The sequence below is a fragment of the Rhea pennata genome, chromosome 2 (genome assembly GCF_028389875.1).
Source record: "Rhea pennata isolate bPtePen1 chromosome 2, bPtePen1.pri, whole genome shotgun sequence".
In the NCBI taxonomy this organism is placed as follows: Eukaryota; Metazoa; Chordata; class Aves; order Rheiformes; family Rheidae; genus Rhea; species Rhea pennata.
The window spans coordinates 76,510,866-76,531,836 of NC_084664.1; the positions used below are offsets into that span (position 1 = coordinate 76,510,866).

Sequence of the window (20,971 nt, forward strand, 5' to 3'; positions counted from 1 at the left end):
TAATGGGGCTACTCATGATATTAGTAAGTGCTCAGATATAAATGTTCATAAGTTTGATGTCTTGCATACCGCATGCATTACAAGCGGATTTCTCCACATCTGCCCCTGTGTGCAGGAGAACTCGGTCAACAGCTAAAGAAATGAACATCTTCAGAAAAATACCTTTTCTCAGTACTAAACCACTAAATCCAAACAGCATGCTCAGGAAGGAGAGGTTACTTAGCTGTCACTGCTGGTGAGAAACAAGTTGTTTAGGTGTTTCATCACGCTGTAGGGGAATTTGGGTGTCAAAGAACTTTTAAACCCAGCTGTACCACTTCTCCCTCTCCTTGTATCTTGCATGGTAAAAATGGAGGCAGTAAATCTCTCCGTCCAGAGAGAAGACTAGACTTTGAAGGAGAGAGGAAAAAGGATGTGAAGGCACTTCCTGATAATATATCTCAAAGGAAAAAAAAGCAACAAGTAGCTGATCTTTCTCCCTCAACCTGTTTAAATGTGCATACACATTGTGGATAATTGCCAGTAGAAGCTCACTCGCAATTAGGCAGAGCAGAGTCCCTAACTAAACCACAGAACAGTAAATCAAGTTAACAGGTAGAAACCTCATCACACATTCTCTCATAAGGAAAGGAAAAGTTTTAAGTCAGCTGAGCAGCTAGGAGGAACTAAACATACTAAACACTTCATTACTGCACAGAAGGAGAAAGAAGTCTGCAGATTGCAACTAATAAACTCCTAGAGAAAAAAAAAACAACCAACCAACTACAGAAACACACACACACGCTTACCCTCCAACTATCTGTGCTCACAGACACATACCCCAGCACAGTCAGACATCCAGAAAAGTACCTTTTTCCCCCCCACAGAATTTGCAGGAAGAGATTTCTCTCTTCATCCTTGACTAAAACTTCTGCCCAAGTTCCCTCCCTTCCTGAAGTACTGGTGGTAAGAAAGAGCTTGTGCAGACAGCACCTGAACTCAGTGCACCCATGCAGCTCTGAAACAAGGCTCCTGAAATTCAGAAGTCTTCAAGTAGGCATAAGGGTCCCTCCTGAATTCAGCCTTTCTCCTTACTAAGACTCTTATGCTAGGAAGCCATGCTTAGCCTGAGGCATAAGACTTAAAAGCCAAGAAAATATTAAAGAAAAAAAAGTTTAGGTTAGTTTCCTTGTATAATTTCCATATACAAATCTCTCTCTCAGGAACAGAACAGTAAGAGTAATACTGACAATCTGTTAAACTACTGCTGTGCTTTTAGGAGTTTTTTTTAAGTACTGTATTATTTGTATAGCTTTTCCAGAACAAATTTTTATCAGATGTCTGACAAGTTACAAATCTGTAAAGTTACCTGAATATGCAAAAAGAAAAAAAATATAGAATTTAACATATTTTTTAATACAGATTCAGCTTTATTATTTTATTTCTATATGCTGAGGGACTTGTGTGCTTCCTCTTTCTCTCATTTACTTTTTTGGATCCAATCTGCCTAGAAGAAATGTGAACGAAGTCCATTAGGTAACAGTATTATTTCCATGAAAGTAATATTTATACAAGCATTTGGAAAAGATCTCATTCAAGGTTTCCTAATTTAATTGAGCCGAGATATCTATTGCTAAAAAGAAAAGAAATGAACAGCTAAGTATACAAAGCATGTAAGTGTGATTGGGAGGTCCAAGTAGATTCATTGGAGATTATTTTCTCCAAGTGCTGAAGTAGTACATTCAAAATGGAATAATCAGGCTATAAATATTTCTAAGTCAGTTAAAAAACCATATCCTTTGAATTACAGTTTACCTGTGAACATAAATAAATGAAAAGAAGCCGTTATAGTTTAAATAAGCTGCTCTAAAAAAAAAAAAAAAAAAAAAAAAGTTGCCATATGAACTGTAGCCATCCAGCAGCAATGATTTCAAATAATTATCTTTGTTGATGCTGTAAGCAGTGGTTTAACAGCAATTTCCACTGAATGACCAAGTGAACTTGTGCCAAAATGAGCTGCAAACAGAGGAGTTTGGTTTGGTTAGAAGATGCCTGGAATGGTCCCGGTTACGTTTCTCACACGTGGGCCTGGGGTTTCTTTCCGTGTGCATTAATGTGTCCACTCCAGTGGATGCTGTGGCTGCACCTGCCATGGGAGATTCATTTCTCTTTCCCTTTGTCCTCTGTTCCACATCAAAAGAACGAGCTACAGGTAGAAAAAGCAGGATTTGAAGTTTACTCTCCTAGAGAATCCTCTTTGCAGCCACCCATTGCCTGGCACCTCCCTTTGGATTATCTTTCATCACTTATTTAGCTCTTCTACCTTCAAAATGAAAAACTTTTTCGAATGAAACAGGCTAATTAAGTATTTGACGCCTGACTAACCAAGAAGGAACAACATTCAGACACAAAGAGGCAATTCTCAGGGTTGTACATGCTTACATGATGGCAGATGGCATGCTTCTTTCTGAAATTAAGCTAGCCATTAACAAACAGTATGCATCCACATTTAATAAGGCTGCAGTGCGCACTAATATATTTTGTCATATTCCCAAAACCAGCTACTTGCAAAAACTTCAGGTTGTAAGACACACCAGTTTGATAAAATTTTACTCATACTAAGTAGCAGCTCTGAACAACACCATCTTTGTGCATGAGCGTGAAACAAAAAAGTAATTGTGTAACAAATGATACAGACTAGACATCTTGCTGTTGCATTAGAACAGAATCATGAATCAGAACAAATAAGTTGTTCCATATTATCAGTGGGCACACTATAAAATAATTACCTATAATTATCTCATCTTTAATCTTATCAATTTTCTTACAAACACTTTGTCTACTGTACTGCTAGCAGTACCTTTTCACAGCTCTGTGTAAAGAATACAACACTTACTTGCCGCTATTGATCCTTTAAAGCAATGCAGCAGACAGGGGGCTCTTGTTTCGTCTTTAGCCAAAAGCCCACAGCGCTTGCTTGCAGTCCCGATAAGCACGCCTGCAAGTCCCGACACCGAGCACCGGCAGCCACGCCGATACGGAATGGGAACACATGGACGCCCCAAGGACGTTGCTCAACTATTTTTTCATAGCGACTCCATTTCTTAAGCCGAACTCAAGTTTATATAAACCAATTGAGCGGAGGACTGCTAGAGACCAGAAGCTATAAAAGGCACTATCATCACTCCTACCCAGCTGATACCTTTCCAAGGTGGAGGTGAAGAGGGCTAAGACTCTCCAAAAACAGAATTTTCAAGGAAGACAGGATCTCTTACCACACGTGGGTGGCTACCAAACATAGCCAAGTTCTCAGGAGAGGCCTACAGTCTCAATTCCCACCGCTGGCAACCACACTAAGGACACGCCATGAGACCTGGCTGGAACGCGGCGGCGGGGCCACTTCCATCTAAAATAGAAATATTTCTTTCCTCTCCAGAGGAAAATGCAAATGTTGGGTAACAAAAACATTTACATTTCACTTTTCTCACAGAGGAGCTGTGATTTTTTTTAGTCACCCCTTTTCTAATAATATATGTACACAAGCTGAATAAATACCAGAATGCATTTATACTTGCTATGAAAAAACAGTCATTCTTACTACAGTGATTAATCCTGTGTTCCTGTTAAATACAGATTAAAAACTGTACCTCTTTAAAATGTAATTACTTTGAGATAAATCCCAAATTTACTATATAGCTTTGGAAAAACAATTTGCACCTCGCTCAGATACACAATTCGATCAGCGCAATAGCTCAAAGCGCACCTCGGCGTGTTCAACCCCAAGATGAGCCTGGCGGCTACAGCACTGCTGCCACCAAAGCTCCTTCTCCGCCCGCTCCACCTCCAAGCACCCCGGGCCCCCGAACGCCCCTTCCCTCACACGGCACTAGGGCTGGGGACCCCCACGAGTTCTGGGGACACGGAAGCACCCTGAGGCGGCGGATGGAGGGATATTCTCCTTGTCGGACTACGAGCTGAGCCAGGCTTCACTCTTCTTCACAAAATACCTCTAATGAAAGAAAAGTAAACAGTAAACACCAGAAATGCAGGCCTGAAAAGCGGAGAAAAGAGAATCAGGGTTAGAAGTCAAAGTGAAGAAATAAAGTGAGCAAAATGAGCCAGAAGAGGGCAGAAGCAATGAGAAATGCAGGAAAATGAAAGGGAGGGGGACAAACTGTAGCAATTCAAAGATCCACACAAACATCACCACATTTTGTCATCTCCTGATTCTCTCCATTACATTTGCTGCCTGTTTTTCAGCTGACAGCATTACTGGTAAGCCAGGCACCTTTTCTTAGGACCTGAAATATGGGCAAGACCATCAGGATGTCATGCAGCACAAGTTTTTCTGCAGTTAAAATAAATAAATAAATAGCCTCTCTCTTACAAGCTCCTTTAGCTGTACAGCACTCACAGTTGTAACAGCAGCGCAACAGCCAGTCCTTGCCACCAGATCCTACTGATTTTAAAAGCTTACATAGCTCCAACCAGGGACTTGGCAGCACCATAGAAAATGGATCCACTGATGGCTATTTGATACCTAGACACTCCAATTTGGCAAAGTGAAATTCCTGAACATCCTGGGCCTGCTACGGGAACAACATTCAAAAAAAGTAACCCTAGGTGCTTGCCTGGTTCTTACACACTTCCCTGAACATGTGCTGTTGGCTTCTGTGAGATCAGATGCTGGGCTAGGTGGGATCTCTCGCCAAGCACGGCCCACCTCATGTTCTGCAAAGATCTGAACTCTGCACTGTGTAACATTCACAGGCTGTGTTTTATTAACTTTTACTGCCATTTGGTGCATACAAGTCAGTATTTACCTATTATTCATAAAACCTAATGAAAAGTGAATACCCATACACCTGACTACTAAAGATCTTTCTTTTTTTTTTCTTTCTTTTTTTTTTTTTTTTTTTTACAAAATACATGCACTACAATCACAGAGAGAAATCGTGTTCAGAGTAGCTAGTGTATCAGGTTTTTTTTTCCACGAATATTCCCTCACCCATTTATTAGGCAGCGCTATGGTTTGGAAAGACTTCTTTGGGTTACAGCAAAGGCCTCAGCATGAACACGCATGTCCTCGTTAACTGGACTTTCTCACAGACTGTTAATCTTCTCAAAACATGGTAGAAAAAAGAACATTCAGAAGCTTCTTTCCAATTTATCCAGCAATGCCGCTAATGGATCTTACACATATGTATTCCAAATATCTCTGGCACGCTCTTGAGTGAAAAAAATAATACATAAAGCTGAGGACAACAATTTGAAGGCTATACGAACTTTTAGATATGCTGTCCCCAAATTAAGATGCTATACTACATATCTCTACACCTCAATAAATGAGTCTCTTGTGAAAAATCTTATTTATCCCTTAAATCTCAATATAATGAAAGCATGGCTCTTCACCTAATTAAGCAGGGATTATTAAGAAAAACAATGACCAGAAAATTAATATTTTTAATATTTTTACCATATTTGCAGGCATATACATATGGCATTGCTTTTTCCTTTGTTTCAAATTACATAATCATGTTTATTTCACATAATTAACTAAATATTTTTGTAGAAAGACAGTAAATCTAGAGAGGAACAACTGCAGTGATGACATTTCCCAAATAGCCTTCAAACTTCTCTTCTTCTCTATCCTTACTTATAAATTGCTGCTTATTATCTTCTAGTTAAAAAAAAAAAGTGCTAAAAAAATCTGTGCTCTCTACATAATACAGTACACGTTCAGAGGCGTCTGCTATTTTTTGGACCCACAGAAAAAGTAAACTTTGAAGTTTCTCCCATAGGAATCAGGAATCTATGCCAGATCATAGTCAGTATTACAAGTAAAGCTGTGACTATTGTTTCTTTTACATTAGCAGTACACTGACCTAAAACACAAAACAGAAATTACTCTTATATTACAAAAGCTCACAACTTGAAAGCTGGCCATGCACTTTGTTTTCTACCATGATTTCCATCCAGACACAAGTACGATGCAGAGTAGCAGGACAAGGAGTTATTCTAGTTTATGATGCCTTGTCATCTTTTCCTTTTCCTCCCATGTTATTATAAACCTTTTTGTATTGGCAGTACACAGGTTTAAACATAATTTGACTGAACAAAGGGCAGTAGTTTGGGTCTGTGAGGAGGTCCATGCAGCAGAGGACAGTGCACCAAACTGTCCTCTGACCACGGTCACCAGAGACTGTGATGACCACAGGAAAACATTTAGCTGGATAGAGAGCAATTTTAATCAGCTGAGGGGAGAAAAGATGAAGGTTAGAGTTGGATGAAAATTTGTGTAAGATCTTGAAAATGCATAAAATTATTATTTATCACAGGCAGCATTAACAGAGGCAGGTAGAAAAGAGATAGTATGGAAGTAATGCAAGTTTAGCTGTTGCATTTTAGATAAACTGGGAATATGCAACACAGAGATTGAAGCTATATTTATGGAATAACTATGGATCATCATGCCACAGATTATCACTGGAGCCATCTAGACATACTTTTTTCTATTTGCAAATTGTACAGGATACTACGTGAGAATGTTCTCTTATATGGATGCAAAAGAAGTCAAAGAAAAACAGTAATACAGGAGCTTCAAATAGCCAATTTTTATGTAATATCCTGCTAAAAACAACAAATGTAAAGCCAGAAAAAATAGTTTGTATCACGTAATAAGTCACTATAAAAAATACTGCTTGAAAGTACTTAGGAATTAGCTTTCATACGAACTTAAAATAAGCACATTTTGAAATGCAAATGACCAATCTAAAGGACAAAATTGCTCAGCTAAAACAAAACTATTAGTGGACATTCTGCACATTAATACCAGGCAAACTTCCAAAATAAAGATTACATTTAAGTAGCTAGTACTTCAAAGAAATATTGAATGAGCTCCAAAATGCCATGGAATTTGGACAGTGACAGTCTGCTTCAAACAACTAGTACCAAAGAATTTATCCTTCTCATAGTTGGTTCAGTCCTATAGTTCTTTGGTACAGTCTTATCAAGCAGTGGTTCTTTAACAAATTTCAGCAATTCACAGTGGTCACAACTAACTTAAATGCAATGGAAGACAACACACCCTCATAGGACAAATCCAGTCCCTGCATTTCAGCCTCCCGCTCCTCCCGACTCCTAGCTGATGGCCAGCTTTTCATTTGTTTCTTCCCATCAACATCCAGCATAGATCCTGTTTACAGCAACAGCATGAGTGACAGCCAGAGTTAACAAACTGACAGGAAGGACAGGGATGGGTGAGGAAGCTGAGAGCTCCCATTTCCACATCAATGTTATGCAAAACTTTTTCTATCCATCTATTTATATTTAATTCTTCTTTCAAGAAGGTAAGCACTCAAAACACTTGTTCACCTCACCAAACGTCTTGAATCCTCTTTCAATTTTTGTACAAGAAACAGAAATACTATCCTATGGAGAATGCTTAGGTGAACTGAATCATCCAACGTCTCTAGAGTGATTCTACAAAAAGCCTAGGAGGAATGGGCTACTAGCTCACTTTTCTTGGCTCTGTATCCTTACCACTGCAAAGATGATGATTTAGATTTTTTTGTAAATCAGCAAAAGCTCTCCCACATGACTATAAACAAAATCACTGTTTAATGTTCATTCTAACCCTACCATTAACTTAAGGGCCATAGTGCCCCGAAGGGAACCACTAATTCCATAATAATCCTCCATACTGGATTTGCATTTGGATCTCTCATTCAACTGAAAAGTGCAACAGAAAAAAAACACAGTGGTTGACAGTTTCAATCAGTCACACACTAAATTACATGAAGTGTCACTGATGTCTCTACCATATCCAAAAGCATTTCGTATTTCTGTAGCTTTGTAGCCATCTTTTCATTTAGCATTTTGGAATCTTAAAAGCATACTGTATACGTAGATTGTGTACATTGAAAAATACAGACTTTTGAGCAGTCTAAAATTCAAAAAGCAAGTATATTAAAGTCACCTTGAGCTCACAAATAGAAACATGCAAGATGGTTACATCTTCCCTTAGATTTTTGGAAAATAAAGGCAAAGTTTCAGCTGTTTTGCTTGCATCTAGATTTTTATCTTTACCAGCTCTCCAGCACACCATGAGGCAAGGCTGGATGAGCCACATTCAAGAATGCCTTGACCAAGGCATGGTGCCCAAGACCACCAAGATCTATTTTCAAAGGCCATGTAACACAGCCTGCATCCCATATCTGCACAACTTCCTGTAACTTCTTCATACACTTGCATCTCACATGCCTCAGGAAACCACACCATACATGGCACAGCCAGAGTTCCTATTCCCTGAGACAAACGAATGATCGCAGCACCAGCACAGGCCCTGCCATGCCACAGTTGAGTTTCACACACTTTGCTTGGAGGATCCTGTGCCCCTGTAGACTACAGTCTACATAGACCAGTAAGACCTCCACCTTTCTGGCTTGCTTCTTCATCTTCTCCCACCCTGCAAGTCTCCATCCCTGTTGAACATTGCAAGCACTCTGCACTCATTCATGATTGGCATCATTTTCTCTCTCAAGTCCTCCGGTCCTAAACGGAAACCAGTCAGCAGCAGCACTTTTGAAAACACCACAGCCATTGTATATAGGAAGGTGGGGGGGAAAGGCTGATGGAAGTCATGCTCATCAGAAGGCAAGCATCTCCTTGTAATACACAGCAAGAAGAATGGCAACTTATGAGTTCATTCTCTCAGCTCCGCCTGAGCGGCAGACCTGCCAACCAGGGCACTCACCGCAGGCCATACCAGTCCTTCTCTCCATTTATTTAGGTATTCAAAGACTTGGCATGCCTCATTAGATGCAAGTGGTTACTGCAGAGAAGGATGGTTTAAAAGACAGAGGAGAACTCCGTATGATCATGAATAACACTGCTGCCCCCACCATTCCAGTAGCTCTTCCAAAAGAAGCAGACAAGCCATTTCCCAGGTCAATTTTAGAACTGCCCTTTTCATGGGATCCTTTCAAAGTATCACCACACTGACAATCCTCCTAGAGAAACTCCTTTCAAGTACACATCTCTCGAGAACTGGAAAGTGATATAGACTCAAGAAATGGCTTCAGGCTTGAGAAAGGACGCACCTCATCTCCCTGGAAATTGCTGAGTTCAAATGCTTAAGGATGCCTGAGAAGTCAAAGTGATTTCAGTGAACAGGCAAGTCAAGGGGGAAAGGAGAAAAAAAAAAAAAAAAAAAAACACTTACATGTAGACTACCATGTAAAAGCACAGGCACTAAAGAAAAAAAAACTAGGGAAAAAAAAAGATCAGTTCTCCAGCAGTCTACTGGAGACTTTCACAGGTTTCTCACCTCCCTTTCGTTACAGATCTTTGGCAGATAATGACACGACAAGGCAGTTTCCATCATGTAGGGTTATGGGGCAGAATCATGGCATGTACTAGGTGCAACCAAAGAAGAAAGCTTGTGAAGTCTTACCAAAGGTGCTGCAAGTTGTTGTGGGATAGTTGATGCTCCCATGCCTTCTTGATCTACTTTAACACAGGTAACTAGCCATCCCTCCGTATGAATGACCTCTTCCACTAGGCAAACACGGATTGCTAATTTGACCCCATCAGCTCAGAGCAGGAGAATGCATTAGCCCTCTTGCAAACCAAGGCATATTCACCCTTTCCTTTCACAAGAAAGATCTGGATTCCCCACTGGGGAAAAACACGGCTCACTGGAGGATGTCTCTGCCTTGCGCCTCTCTTTTCTGAGCCAACAAAACCCCTCTTTTGTTCAGCAGGAGAGGGCATACATTTAAACACACACAAAAAAACCACTAAAATATTTTCTTCTCTTTCCCATATTTTTCCCCTGAGATGTTAGTAGTACTAAGCACGTTTTCTTATATCTTACAACCTCAATCGTTTTTTTCTCTTCTATAATCTTTGTAGTTAAATTACTTCTACTTTGTTTATCAACTCCCTGCTTTGATATCATTTCTATATTACTACAGAAGGACATGCTGTCACATCTACAACAGTCCAGCCATAGAGGTCTAAAAGGAATAGAAAGTAAAGGAAAACAACCATGAAGAAAAACGAACAACTTGTAAGTGGCTTTTGTCAATGACACAAGGAAGAACAAGAGTACAATAAAACATCTTACAAAGAAAGTACAATTAAAACCTATCTCTTAATTGTAGTTGTGGTGTTGAAGAAGGATCAAGTCAGAATAGAAAACAGTGTCAGTTTATGCAGCAGTGGCACAATACAACACAAGCACTATATGTATCACCCTTAGCATCCCATGAACGATAGGCAGCTTAGCTGAGAGTAGGAACAGAAATCATCTTGCATGGTGAGTTGATCATGTGGTACCTCAGCATGCTTCATCATCGAGAGAGGAGGGCACTTGCATACTGCTGAAGAGTCCCAAAAGCAGGGACGGGAATGTGGTAAGAGGCTCCTAGCATGAATGACCTAGTAGAGAAGCTATATTGCTAAACAATTTTCAATTGTTAACTTTTTGAATATAAAGAATCACATTTTAAAATTTCGTTTGATCACTACAGCCATATCAGTTTCTAGGGATATCATACAACTACAGATACTCACATCTCTTTTACATGGGCGCTTCAGTGAGAAGTTCATACCCATTTGCTTTTTAAAGATATAAGCCTGTATTTATAATGTGTTAAACCTAACATATACAAAGAAATGAAAGCACAAATTGAAACATGGCTTTCTCACTGTGCAAAAATATTTGCATACCTTCAGTGCTCTGTAAATAATAAATAACTGAAACAGAGGTCATCTCAGCAGGTTCATTATGAATCATACTGCCAAGATTTAGAGTTTATACCAGCTAGACTGCACTATCTAGTCCATGGATAAATAAGGATTTCAACTTCCAGAGCTGTCAATCTTGTATGTTTTCCAACAATGGATTCAATAAAATATTTCATAAAGATGCAACCTGAAGTTCAGTGAAAAATAACTGAAAATTCTTTCAGTTTTGTTATAGAAAAGGGCTTCCACAGCAATCAAATTATACACTCTGTGTTAATGCACACTGCAGGTACAAAAATCAATGTCATGTAAAACATATGCACAGAACTTGCAGCAACAGACACATCTAAGTTTCAAAAACAGTGCCCTTTTCTGTAAATTCTTTGACATTTTCAACAATCTAGACAGGTGAAAGCAACTCGCGAGAGTCAGGGCAATTGAGAAATATCTGGGATACTTAAAGACAGCATCCCAGGGGCAGGAAGAAGGACAAGTGTGATGCTGGGGTGTGTGTGAAGGGGAGGGGGCTGAGTTTGGGGAAGTGAGTGCAGAAAACCTTATTTTTAATTAGATATTTAGGACTAAAAAGGAAATTAAAAAATATAAAGCAAAGACAATTTAGTTTCACACCAGGTGTTAAGACCCGAATTCTAAGTATCATTAATCTTAGGGACTTAACAACAGGCTTTAATAGAAAGAGGCTCATTCTCTATAGTAAAAGACAAAGGATCTTTCCACTAGACATAGTGACCACAGTCATTCCTCTCTGATCCTCCTTCATCTTACATGCAGGGTCAAGCACAGCACAATTCATCATTTTGATACAAAACTGTTTGCAACTCAGTGGCCTGCAATTATATTACATTCCAGGCACAGAGCTCCTGAAAGAGCATTAAGCTCCTTCATTCCAGCCTGAACTTGCCATTACAGCTTTGAAGCAATACAAGTGAATTTTAACAAACAAAATCAACAAAAAATCATGAGCTTTTCATTGTTATATTTCATTTGCTGCAGTTCCCCAAGCTTGGTTACAAAAGCAAACTACCCTGCACAGTCAAGGAAGATGCACAGGCAGAAAGGGCACGAGGAAGGAATCTCTCTCATCAATGAGCTCAGAGAAATAGTTTGTTTGGGAAGCAGCTGACGCAACAATTTCTTTTCTTCCTCCTTTTTCTCTTTTAATTGCTCCTATTCTTATCTTTCCACATCTAAAAATCACATCCTTGTACCCCCTGCAAGAAAAACTAATCTTTCCTCAGGACTTCCAGCACATTATTTCTTGAACTATTCATGTCACCTGGGTCTTCACCATTTTTGGCTGTGTTGCCTAGTATTCCTTTCTTTTAAGTCTTTTTTCACTAATCTTCTTTCTCTTCTCCAGCACCCATTATTGGTTTTCACCATTTCAATGCTGCCTTTATGCAACTCTGTAGCCTTTATCTTTTCTCTTTTAATCATCATTATATAACTCTAACATTTTGCCTCTTGTGCAAATTCACAAATTCAGAAGTATCTCCAAATTCAGCATTCTTTTCTCACTCTCCTTTAACTCTCTCCAGGCTTTGTCATTTCATCTTGCTTATCTCTTCCCCTAAAATCTACCCTCTCCACCCATAAATGTGTGTCACTAGGACTAACATAGTGAGAAAAGGTACTCTAGTAATTCCTCTCTCTTTGGCAGGCAGTACAGACTGTACAGAGAACACAGTCAGGAAAAAAAAAAAAAAAGTGAGATTTTGGACTAGGATCTATACTCTCAGGGAAACAGATTGAATATATTAAGGCAAATTTAATTGTAATTTATCAAATGCCAAAATAAGCTAAAAAGCATTCATCTTACATTCTTACGTTGAGGGAAAAGTCTGAGTACAGCATGGGACCTCAAATTACATAACAGCTTGGCGCCTTTTTTTTTTTTTTTTTTTTTTTTTTTTTTTTTTTAATTAGTCTACCGGGATTCTCTGTTGGGACTACACCCTGTAACCTTACTTGCTTACACTTATAAAATGCTCAGGGGCATAAAATGCCCCCCCCCTTGTGGGCCAGCCTGGGTATTTTTCTCCAGGAGCAGTCAAAAACAGAGGCCTTGAGAACTGGGAAAAAAAATAGAGTAATTGCAGAGAAATACACTTTTCTTCTCACCCCCAAAACACATGCCTTACAGCTTTTCTACACTTTGCAGCAAATAACTTCCTAATCTAGAGGTAGTATCTTTGTAATGTCAGCTCTGATCTTTATTTTTCTAACTTTGCTCTGTAGCTTTTTATAAACAGGCACCGTGCACAACATCCTGTAACAAGCAATTCCCGAGCTGACTTAAATATTGGGCAAAGAGCAATTTCCTTGCTTTCAAGCTGCTACCTACCTGCTTTATCCAACAGTTCTGTTACAAACATAAGATGGTACTAAACAATAATTTCTGCTTCATGCTCCTCACATGCCTAATGGTTTTGTAGACTTCTAGCATTATCATCTGGCTAGCGTCTTTTTTCCAACCTAGAAAATATAGTTTATAGTTAGTTGCTCTTTGTGTGGAAGCTGTTCCATGCCTTGATCATTCTTGCTACCCTTCTCTGCGCCTTTTTCGCTTCTATTCTACCTTTTTTTGAGCTAGAGAAACTAGAACTGCACACTGTATTCAAGACACAAGCACACCACTGATTTAGCGAGTGGTGTAATGACATTTTCATCTCTATCTTTTCACAGCTGTTCTAGATGCAAATTTGCTTTTTGACTGCCATTAAGTGCTGAGCTGATTTGCTTCATGAAATTACTGCTTCAAATCCCAAGACCTCATTCTTGCTTGGCAAGGGCCATCTCAAAACATTCTGCAAATACTGACCCTGTATGTCACCTACCATTTTAACAGCCACTTAGTCTGGCAAGGTTCTTCTGCAGTTTTCCTCTCTGCTCTCTCTTCTTTTACCCTGAGTAACTTAATATCAGAAAAAAAATCCTTCACTTTCTGTTCCAAACCATTTCTGACTGTAAGGATCCCTGTGGGGATCTCTGTAGAAACTGTGGGACCCACAGAGATCTCTGTGGAAATCCACAGGTGATTTGTAACTGCTGTGAGAACTGATCACACACTGCTAAGACTGCTGACTCCATCATCTTTGTACCCTCCCTTCAAACAATTGTAATATAATATTAGCTCATCTCTAAGCCTCCTCTTCATCAGGGTCCGCATTACAGAAATGAATTCTTTCACAGTATTTGCATCATATTTATCCAGTAACTTTTCTAACACATTCATTAACCTAATCTTTCTTCTTTTTTAATGAATCCACTCAATTTAAGCATGAGATTTACTGTTTGTAGGTTCTCAGATCCCCCATGAATACTTTCTAATATTAAACACCAATTTAGACAACTTCAAATCTTCAGCTGCTGACACCCTTTCAAGCGAAAAGCTGCATACCACAGTTTGTAGCTGGTCTGCCTCATCTTTCAGTTTCTTAAAGCCTTGAGTGAGCTGCATCTAGTCCTATTAAATTGGGAATGTTAAATTTGCTCTATAAACTCTCCTACAAATGCTTCCATCAGACAAAGACAAACTGAGAAGCCTCCCATAAGACAGGTTCCAAAACAAGACCCAGCCCAAGCATTTCAAGAGTGAGCAGAGATGCATAAAAAATTTAAATATTTAGTTTTCTCCTGTAGCTTTATCTTAGATCACTTCTTCTATAATGTGATCACACATAAGCCCCACACACTCTTAGCAGGCCTCCTGCTATGTCCTGCTTGGGAAAAAAAAAAAAAAAAAAAAAAAAAAAAGTTTATTAATTCTATGTTTAGCCTAATAGGGCTTTTTATTTCTATTTTCCTCCTTTGGACACAGCCTCGGCTTTTGTCTGTTTGTTTTTTTTAGTGTTCTCTTGCTTTTACTAGTCCCCTGTATCTTGTCATTTAGCTATACTGGCTTCCTTTTCCTAAGTCTTTTATAGGTTAACAGTAAGCATTTGTGTGGCGTTTCCAAAATAGCATCCTGAAATAGCATCTCTGCCACCTGCAAACATTTTTACTCTATAGTTCTCCTTTCAGCTTTTGTTTAAACAAATATCATCACTTTTACATACTTTCCCTTTCAGAAGTAGAGCATAATTTGAGAGAGCAGAGAAGAAAGAACGGCAGTTTCTGTTTTTCTTATATTCCTTCCATTACCAGGGAGGAGAGAGAGAGGCAGAACATCTGTAAAGACCTAAAATGCTACCTTTTTTCCAGGTAGCATCTTACAATCTGTCCATAACATGACTGTCTACCCACTGAATAAAACAGTTTCTTACCTGCCTGTTAGTCACCATCACTCTGTAATCATCTACTGCATCTGGCCTGTGCTTGTATAGAGCCTAGCACAGGGGAGTCCTGGCTCTATCGCGTCAGATCCTAGGTAATAAAGAAACAAAGAAATAGTAAGTATTGAAAAGACAGCTCATCACCAATTCTCAGACATTTACAGCAGTCATAAAATATCTATATTTCAACACAATAAATCAGAAATGTAAGGCACTCAGCTACACTGTAATGAGCCAAACAGAAAGAACCGGGGGGGGGGGGGGGGGGGAATCATTCTTTAAAATAACTAGAAGATAGGGTGGTGATGAGAATCAGAAATCAGCTCAAAGAATTAATAAAATCTATGAGATGTGAATTTGAGAATAACTCTCAACATTTCCCTTGGTGCCCTAACCACTGTTCAAATTAAACAGGCCTATAGGATGAAATGTGGGCCTGAGTGAAATCCATGACAAAATTCAGGCAGGCACAACTTCAGTATTTGCTCAACTTCTCATAAACTGGAAAAAGTTCAAGAGAAAAACCACTATTACTGTCTAGGGTCTCAAAAGAACACAAAAAAAAATGTATCATTAAGAACACTTCAAGGTGTTAACTCATTGTAAGAATCGAAAGCAGTATAAGTATCTTTTTTTCATTATTGAAACAGAAAATGTTCTGCAGATAATCAGTTGTTGTCTTACCTGAAACAGCAAGACAAGAATCATGCAGCAGCAAAATACACTTCAACGAAAAGGTATTTCACAAGAGGAGAATACTTATAGTCTACCTAATTCAAGCGTTAAAGAATACTAATAGTCTACCTAATTCAAGTATTCACATTTTTGATTCAGAAAGGCTCTGGCACAGAACCAAGATATTAACAAGGACCAGTTCACCCTTGAACCTAATCAAAGGCATGAGGCTGCCAGAAGTCACTGTTTACTCACTTACATAAAGTGACTAAACTATGTAACTGAAAGTGCTCACATTTTTTTCCAATGCTTTTCTGACCTATGAAAGTCTCAAGAAACCTACTGAATACCTAAGCAGTACTGTATAAAAATGCTCTGTACCAAGGAAACTTCTCACATGTAGGAAGGACCTCCAGGTCAGCTAAGGAAGGGTCAGGGATCTCTTAACTGCGCCGCATTTTCTCTCCACCACCCTGCTTGCTATCACCAGGTACTTGAGATTTTTTTTTTATTATTTTTTTAATCATTTGCTTATTTCCTTTTAAACTACAAATTCACATCCTATTTACACAGATACACACACACACCCTCCACCACCTTGGGCATGTCAAACTCTGCTGCAGAAGCTGCCAAGAGCAGATTTAGGTGATGTCTCTACAGCACTAGGACCAACTGAACCTAAAGGAGGGAAGGCCATCTTGAATTGCAGCATCTAGGTGGTAGCTGAAGCTTAGCATTGTTGAGAAGCCAATGCATCACCCTCCCTTTGCCTCCCACTTTTCAGAAAGGTAAGGTCAAGTATAAATCTTGGGAGACAACAGAGTACTGCATTTTTTATATTACTATGCACCAGGAAACGCTCAAATGCCTCAGTCAGCAGCACCCAACTACCTGCCACCTATGTGCACTGATGACAAAATACGGAGAGCCCTTCAGGGTGTCGAGTAATTAATTATAACTTTTACCCACACAGTAAGTTGTGCAGACAACTACAAGTGTCACGTCTCTAAGATAATGTAATCCAGTGATTTATGCATATGCTTACTACACCAGAATGAGAAGTTGAATTTTTAGACTTTGAAACATTACACAGAAGGCTAAACACCTCCCCCCCCCCCTTTTTTTTTTTTTTTTTTAATAAACCTTGCAATATCAGTGCTTTCTACATGCACGTCAACTCTCCCAGTGTCCCCTCATCACTCATTTCATGATTTGGCTTTTTACATAAAAGTCTCAACTTTTATTCTAGCAACGATTTTAATCTAACAATTACATAAACAAAACTTGAAAGTAAAGTCTGAATTTACCTTAATAATTTAGGGAGAAAAAAACACATAGAAACAAAAAATAAAGTTCGGATTTCTACAAGTTCATGTCTTGTCTCCCTTACAGCTCTTAACATAGTATGCCTACTTTCCCATGCCTGCTGGCCTTCACAGCTTGTTCCACAGATACTGTAACTCGAGTTAGAGCGTCTTGACAAAGGGATTTTGCTGGTAATAGTGACTAGCAGTTAATAGCTTTGGAGTCTTAGAGAGAAGGAAGAGTTTTGCCCACTTCAGTGCTCTCATCCTTTACCATAGCACAGAACTGAGGACACAAAAGTAAAATTTATGTGCTATTTAAAATATTATTAAATGCATTAGACACTTTTTGCTTTTAATCCTATTTGGCAGCAAGAAAGAAAATCACGTCAGAACTGAACAAGTATCAAAATTGAGAAGGGAAAAAAAAACAACAAAAACTTAAGAAATATCCTCTCTATTTTTCCCCTCCTCCAATACCTGACACATTATGCAGGTATATCCCACTTGCAGGGATGAATCAAGGATGAATGGCTAGAACAACTTCTGTACACAACCTTCTGCTCCTACAAAAACTAACATTTCTCCTTATAACGGGTGCTAGCTAATACTGCTGACTTATCACAGAAACAGACTCTGTTTCTTTCTCTTTCCACATTGAAGAGGTCCTCAGACAAGGAAGGAGATCTCATCAAACGTAGCAAATCTGCTGGACTAAAGAATTCAAATGGAAAGATGGCAATGATTAAAGCTACAGTGTAGCCATACAGAACATGAAAGAAATAGGAATGCCCTTGTTACCATGCTACATTTTGTTTATATACCATTTCAAGCCAAAACATGCTTTTGAGCAAAGTAAAAACAAAGCAAAACACATATAAGAATTTTCAGGTGAGAAAGAAAGAAAGAAAAAAAAAAAAAAAAAAAAGAGGGAATGAGAATGAGTGTTCTCCCCCATGTCCCAGAAGCCACCATTGGAAACTTTCCCGAACCCACTGACACACTCACAACTCCCAAATAGGCAAAGACCCTTCAATGCAAGTTCCCACACAGAGGGCCAAAGTATGGAGTGGTACCACCACTTCTGTGTTTGTGTTCAGGGCCATGAGATGCCCAGGTTTTCACGGATGTATCTTCTGGTTCAACTCAGAAATCACACCTGGGCAAAACAGGAGCACCTCCAAGTGCCCAAGTATTTGAAATGCTCTTGCCTTGTTGCTCCAGTCATTAAGAAAGTCAGATATCCACATACACATATACATACTCTCACAGGTAAATCACAGACTTTGTCAGACTTATGGCACATACAGAGTAAATCCAACATAACCTGAACATATCAGACTCACTGCTCATATGAAAAGCATCTCTACAGGGAAAAAGAAAAAAAGAAACATACATATCCTATGAAGCAAACTCTCTGCATATTCTGTGCCAGTTCCCAGGAATAAGAGCATGGTCATATTTTTTATGCTGGTGTGTATACACTGGTCATGGTTCCCTTCTTCCAGTTCAGCTGGAAGGGAAGGGCTGGATAAGGAAAATCAGATTCCTCAATTATTCACAGCTTTAACTCTAATTACAGTATCTCTTTATTCTCTATTAAGCCAAAATAAAAAACAAATATAGAGACTGGAACTCCAGGGCAGGAAATGTATTGCTGACAGGGAAAGCGTAGCTCAAAATACGTGAAGTCACCAGTCAACCAGAGTTCTCTGGCTGAAAATTATAAAACTGGATGACATAACACTCACTTGGTTTTGCAGGGATATGACTAAAATAGTCTGTTAAAAGCTGCTGAACTTGCCCAACCTACTCATATTCCATCTAGGTCAAAGCGACAAGACGTTAGCATAAATTTAACCTTTTCCCTAACCACCAGAGAGCTCTAGTCCAAAAGTACTGCTTAACTCTTGCCAAAAACCACCACAATTGCCAGAACAGTACATTTTAAAGAATTATGCATTATTAAGAACATTGACAAAGTGAACAGAATTATCCATTTTAAAATAATAGAGGTGGAGAAAAATGGAAATAAAGGAGAAATTATTGTGGTCTTTCTCGTACTGAAGTAACATTTTTCAGGAAAACTTCAAGGTGTTGGGGGAAAGGTGGTCTTTTAACTTTTTGCAGTTACACAAATGATTCTTTAAAAAATTAATCAATTTTGATAAAACTCCGATCTCTGAGTTTGAGAGCAAAATTTTCTCTAAAAAAATTTATTCTTAAGAGTGACAAAATTTGTCATTGTGGCTTTCTGACTAACTGCACGCTGCAGAAAAGAAACTGTGTAACCATCTTAAGGAACCTCCATGCTTCTCCAAAATGCAGTACTATGCTGCTTCTATCTCTTCCACCATTTCTACTTGTAAGAAAATAGCATCCTCAACATTTTTGCATCCACTCTGATAAGAGAAACTACCCATGGAATATGGAGTTATTTCTCTTTTGGAATTCTACCAAGTTATTCCATGTCCCATCTACCTGATCCTGGAACCTAAGTCTCATACTCAAAGTTAGCATGTAAATCTTGAATGGTGTTCAGTGACATTTAAGTTTGTCAGTATCTATGTCAATTTAGGAAAAATGAATGAGAATACTCTATAATATATGCACTAGTCTGCACAAAACCCAAAAGAGTCACTCTTTCTTTCATTAACTAGAACACTGCTACTTTATTTTCCAAAGAAGGCAAGTAAGCTAAAAAAGGCCAAAACAAAAGCGAGGGCACCGTATACAAGAAATGCTAGCCAAAATAATTCTTAGATATGTAACAAAAATATTAACTTTTATCTGATAGTTTGAAAGATTCACTAATTTTTGAACAAGATTTTTAAAATATTCAAATGAAACTTAGAGCACTAGCACCTTTCAGAAGGGAAAAAAAAATGAAAATACCTACCTAGGGTTTGGTGTTCTTTTGTTTTGTTTTTTTATTTGTTGTTGGTGGTGGGTTTTTTTTCCAACTATTCTGAAAGACTTTTTTTTTTTCTTTTTTTTACAGCAGACTACCAGCTGATACATTTCCTATAGCATACTTAATTCAGATACATTTGCTCATGAGTGGACCAAGGAGGATGCTTGGCTTTATAAAACTTGGATTGTATTCCTGGCTAAAAAGTGATTTGTAGCACAGCCTTTCTTTGTCCTTCTTTTACCAATATCAAATGAGAAGACGATACACAGCTGTTACAGAACTGAAGTTTTAATATATCCCAGTTTTCTTGAATAAGATGCGAATTTTATAATATCTCAGTGAGCTGCACTGTGAAAACTGCAATTAAGGGTGAACTCTCGCGTATAGCAACAATTTCTGGAAAAGCAACTTTATGGCTGCTTTCTCTCAATGACAGCCCAGCTGTCTTCTGGAGAAACAGGACTGAATAGATTCACATAGGTACTGCAGATGCCAAAAAATAATGAAAAGACTAATCCTGAATATTGCAGCTGCTGCTAATGTGCATTGCCTAACAATGCAGAAAGTATTACAGCCACTATTGCCTTCAGCATGCACTGCTACAGAGAAAAAATGAAAAATGATATGTAGTCTTGGAGAATCCAAGATGATAGTCGGAAGAAGAAAATAATTCAGTGCATATAGCTTGAGGTTACGAGGAAAGCATCTGCTAATATGCAGCAGGCTCCCATAACTATGCAGCTGAAGTAATAATACCCCAGCAAAATGCCATTAAAATGTTCAGTGTTTAACAACTATGCCAATTTTCATGCACGTCAGTTTGTTCCACAAGCTGGCTGATCCACTTTGCTAACCTAAATGCTCCAAAATGATTAAAGAAAAAAAAATCATATCTACTGCATTTTAAAGTTAGGAAGCCAAATTAAATCCTAGGTAAGCCTATTAATTTTAATGCTGATATATCAGGGAAAAATTGGATCCAGAGCATGATTTTGGAAATGGGGAGAGGAGGTTTAAGTAATATTAGGGTTTTTTGGTGGGACATATATCAA

At 38.6% G+C, this 20,971-nt stretch overlaps 1 protein-coding gene across 5 annotated transcripts in view; it reads right to left on the minus strand.

Moving 5' to 3' along the window:
- SEMA5A (semaphorin 5A) overlaps positions 1–20,971 on the minus strand; it is a 305,622-nt gene that overhangs the window by 221,878 nt on the left and 62,773 nt on the right. For all 5 annotated transcript variants that reach the window (XM_062569790.1, XM_062569794.1, XM_062569792.1 and 2 more), the window contains exon 2: positions 15,018–15,117. The gene's annotated coding sequence lies outside the window, so the exon portion shown is untranslated. The remainder of the gene's footprint in view (positions 1–15,017; positions 15,118–20,971) is intronic.